Below are 5,141 nucleotides of genomic sequence, written 5' to 3'. Positions count from 1 at the left end.
ATGGAATGAGGATGGAAAAGGAGTGATTTGATTTGACAAACGGCAAGATATTGGTGACATCAAGTGGACCAAGTACACTGATGCGGCATGAGGTGAAGCCAGATTGCACTCTATGAGTGGGGAAGGAAGAGCAAGGTGGGAAAGAGGAAGCATTCACTATTGCTCTGAGAAATGTGGCTGAAGAATAAAAAAGAGAGGTGTTACCTACAATGGGATAAAGGATTTAACAGTTGTTTTCTATTTTTCTCCTTTTTTCCCTTTCTTTTTTTTCTTCTTCTATTCTTTTCTTTTTAATGCTTGAGAGACTTCAGCTTGATTATAGATTTGGGGGAGGGTACCTACCAAGAAAGGCAAGAGGAGATGGAATTGACCAATCATACAAAGGACTAATATCAAGAGCACAAGACATGAACTTTAATCTCCTTTTCCTTCACTGAAAACATAACAGAATTAGTCTTAGGTACCTTTAATAAAAAGTCAAAATAATTACACCTTACACAGATAGCAGATAATTTGTCTCCCATATTGCAAACAAGCCTGAAGGTAGGTACTTCTAAGACACTTTTTTCTTTTACTCTTTACATTTTTAAGATCACCTTATGGTCCAAGATGACTGCTGGAGGCCCAGCCATCTCACCTGAGTTCCAAGGAGACAGAAAGAAAAAAAGAGGAAAGGAAAAAAGGAATTGACTTCCCAGCTAAGTCCAGCTCTTTTGGGCCACTATCCTGAAACCCTACCTAAGGATTTCTGCTTACTTATTTACTGGCCACTTCTAGCTGTAAGGAGGGTTGCGAAATGTATCTTTAGATTTTGTTTCTATAAAAGTAAGGTTCTATTAGTAAGGAAGAAGAAACTGGATATAGGGTAGAGAAGTAGAAGTTTCTGTCCCCAAAGGAAAGAACGTACAAGGATTTATAGATTTAGATGTATTTTTTTGATGCAAGAAAAGGAAATTGAATTTGTTAATGTTGAATAGACTGGGAATGTCTGTGAATGTCGGCAGCAAGGTCATCACTGGAGAAAGAGGATATCCACAGAGACGCTGAGAAGAATGGTGGACAAATTTGCTACAGTGTTACAAGAAAATGAAGGGAACAGCCGCTGACCAGACTAGCATATAAAAGAACGTTGAGCCGCGCTAAGGGCTTAGCAGGAGTTGGAGATCATTAATTTGTCCGGGTATAAAACCGAGTAGCTGTGGGATTTTCTGTTGCAGTATTCAGCAAATAGAATACAGGAGCATGGTTAAATTCATTTCACATGATGTATGTGCCGGGTGTGAGGGTTGCATAAGCTAGAAAAACTCAATGGAAGGAAATATTATTTTGACAAAGCAAGCCTAGAGAATGTGTGGGATTTTTGTTCAGATAACAAATTGCAGGCGGGAGTCTGTTGGGAGGGAAAGGAGTATAGTAAGCAGAGGAATGACACAGGAGGTGGGATCAGAGGTGGGAATGGACCGGGCATGTTAGAAGACGCAGTAAGGCAATCTGGCCGAGCGGGAGGCCTACAGGAAGGCCAGCATGGAAGGAGCGTGTGAAAAGGGCCCATCTGACAAAGATCAGGTCAAGTACAGACTCTCAGCCTCCAGGTCCACGCCATAGCCTCCAGGCAGTGGGGATCTGAGGAAGGTTATTGGGCAGGAGAGTGATTTAAGACGATTAACGTGGTGGCAGTCTGCTGCATCCAGAGTTGGGAGGGAGATTGCCTGGAGGCAGGAAACCTGGTCTAGGAGGCTGGCAAAGGAATCTGACATCCAGGAAACAGCAAGAGAGCAAAGAGGGTTAGAGGCAAAGGACAAAAAGTTGCCCTCACTCCGCCCCCTGTACTTCTCACACGACGGAACTCCTTCTCAAATGTGAGTGACTTGCACAGTTTCTCTCACCCCATGAGATTCCTCCCTCCTCTGTTGCTTTCCCTTCTTTTTTTCTTTCTCTTTCTCCTTCTTTCCTTTCCTCTTCTCTCCGCTCCTTCATCTTCCTTCTTTCCTCCTTCCCTTCCTCCCGTCTTCCTTCCCTTTCTCCGTTCTGTGTTCTTCCTTTCTCCTTTCCAGAGAGGGAAAGAGAGAGAGAGAGCGCGCGCGCTTGCGAGTGAGCGAGCGCATGTGCACAGTAGGGGTGGGGGGAGCGGTGTGCAGAGAGAGAAGGAGAGAGACACTTTTTTTCATTAGGATATAATGTATTATTAGCCCCGGGGGTACAGGTCTGTGAGTCATCAGGCTTACGCATGTCACGGCACTCACCGTAGCACATTCCCTCCCTGATGTCCATCACGCAGCCACCCTAGACCTATCCCCTACCCCCCAGCAACCCTCAGTTTGTTTTGTGAGATTAAGAGTCTCTTATGGTTGGTCTCCCTCCTAATCCCATCTTGTTTCATTTTTTCCCTCCCTACCCTCCATGAGCCCCTGCCCTACCTCTCAAATTCTTCATACCAGAGAGGTTATGTGATAATTGTCTTTCTCTGATTGACATTTCGCTTAGCATAATACCCTCTTGTTCCATCCACATTGTTGCAAATGGCAAGATTTCCTTTCTTTTGATGGCTGCACAGTATTCCATTGTGGATATATACCACATCTTTATCCATTCATCTGTTGATGGACATCTAGGTTCTTTCCATAATTTGGCTATTGTGGACATTGCTGCTATAGACATTTGGGTGCATGTGCCCGAGAAGGAGAGAGACTCTTAAGCAGGCTCCATGATCAGATCAGTGAGGAGCCTGACGTGGGGCTTGATCTCACAACCCTGAGATCAAGACATGAGCTGAAATCTAGAGTCATTAACCAACTGAGACACCCAGGAGCCCCTCTTCCTTCCTCCCTCCCCATTCCTCCCTGCCCTCCCCCAGCTTCTTTCCTTCTTTCCTTCCTTCCCTCTTCCCTCAATACTTACAGAGTATTTACTGCTTACATACTGGATGTTGTATAAGGCACTAAAGACTCAGAGAAGGAAATCTGATTCCTTAGCAAACAAGAGAACCAAGTGACATTTAGCAGGTGACCAAGTGTGTGTCAGGTTTTACGGGTACACAGAGTAGGGGGGGGCTCTAATCCAGAGAAAGTATCAATTGAACTCAGCCTGGAAAAACCAGGAGGAGGTCACCGGGTGGGGTAGGGTAGCAGGGAGGGCTTCAGGAGCCTTGGTTGCCTGGGGAAACTGCATCCCAGGGTGGGTGGGTGGGTGGGTGGGTGGGTGTGTGTGTGTGTGTGTGTGTGTGTGTGTGTGAGAGAGAGAGAGATAGGGAAGAGCCATGAGGTCAGAGAGGGCTTTATGTGTCCTGATAAAGAATTTGGGTTTTATTCCTAACACGCTGGGTGGTCCTGGTGGATTTTACACAGAAGAATGACATTAACTTCTTTTTAGAGTCATCAAAGCTCAGGCTTTGAAGACAGATTGAGACCAGAGTGTTACTCTTGGTTCAGCCACTTGGTGGCTGTGTGAGCTTGGACAATTTACTTAATCGCGTGAAGCCTAGGTTTCTTCTTTAAAATCGAAAACAGACAAACCCAACTTCCTCATAGGTACTATTGTTTTTATTTGCCTAGAGGATTAAATGAATACCATTTGTAACATTCTTAGCACAGGGCCGGGCACATAGAAAGCCCTCCAATCCTGATGGCTACTCTCTACCAGCACTCATATCATTATTATGATTGTAAAAATTGATCCTGGAGTGGTATGCAAGGTGTGGCAGAGGTAGGGGGTAAGCTGGAGGAAGGAAGATTGCTTAGAATGCTTCTGGAAGAATCCAGGGAAAAACTAACTCACTTTCTTACTTTTCTTTATTTCCTTCCTTCCTTCCTTCTTTCTTTTCTTCCCAGTACACAGCTGTCGTTCAGAAGGAATAAAAAAAGCTTGTGGACTCAATTAAAAGGAAGACTGAGCAGAATTTACTGATTGATTAGCTCAGATAAACCAGTGGAGGAGTAAAAGAAGACTTTAAGGCTTCAAGGTTGGGTGACTGCAGAGTTCGGGAGCTGTTAACACAGAGAAACCCTTTCTCTCCCCATCCCGTGGCTCAGCTTTCTCAGACCATTGTTCGTCTGACACCTTCCTGTGGTCACCCACTTTTCCAATTTCATTTATTCGCTCAGTGATTGTGCCGTGCGTGTCTGCCACTTTGTCTTTTTCCAGAATGCCTTGTCATAACCATAATGGAGGCATATCTGACTTTAAAAACTTCAACTTTTTGAAGTCTCAGACTCTACTTACAAATTGGTTTTGAATACCTCTCTCTAACTCCTTCCAAACCTCATTTCATTTGTAGATCCTGTAGATGTCTTTGGAAAGACGAGCATCCTATGCCTCTACGTGGGGGGATTCATAGGATCCCATACTTTTACAATTAATATTGTGTCTGAAAACAAGATATTTTTATGGCTTCTCAATATTATATTTCTCTCATATATGGAATTGTATTTTTGGTCCTATGTCACAGACAGACAACCAAAACTGGCTCATCTTTTGGCTTTTCTTTTCTGGCTAATTGGTGCTTCCCCTCTAACTCAGAAGACATTTGGAAAAACCTGGGAATTTGACATGAGGACTTGTTTTAGCCAGGTCATCTGTCCACCATGAATGACTGGTTTTAGTACCAGGGAAGAGCAGATGGGGCTGAAGCCATGGCCATCATTCTCTGGGTTTTCTTTTTTTTCCCTTGAGTTTGATTATTCTGATTACTAAAAATGCCCTGCTGTTTGTCAGAGAACAGGAATTTGGAGAGTGCTGAGGCTCGGTTAGCCAGGTCAAGTCTCCAGTAATATATATAGAGATTGTGTTTTAGAGTGGAAAATTTTAATAAATATCGTATACAAAAACAAGTGACACATGGTAAGCAAGTTGAGAGTTGGTCTCTACTAGTGAAAATGGCAGTGTGTAGTTCTGTCCACAGTCTCTGCCTGACTTTTGGGAGTCAGCTGTCGCAAACAAGAGGACATAGAGAAAAACCCCTGCCCCTCAGGATGGCTGTCTGATCTCAGTGTCATTAGCTCCTGAGGTCCCACCAATAAAGTTAGAATTCCTGTAGACCCACAGCAGCTCACATGCAGTCCTTCTACTCCTTCTCTCTACTGATCTGCCAGTGTATGTGTGTGTGTGTGTGTGTGTGTGTGTGTGTGTGTGTGTGTGTGTGTGTG

Source organism: Mustela nigripes, chromosome 5, assembly GCF_022355385.1.
Source record: "Mustela nigripes isolate SB6536 chromosome 5, MUSNIG.SB6536, whole genome shotgun sequence".
In the NCBI taxonomy this organism is placed as follows: domain Eukaryota; kingdom Metazoa; phylum Chordata; class Mammalia; order Carnivora; family Mustelidae; genus Mustela; species Mustela nigripes.
Note: the sequence above shows the minus strand (reverse complement) of the source record.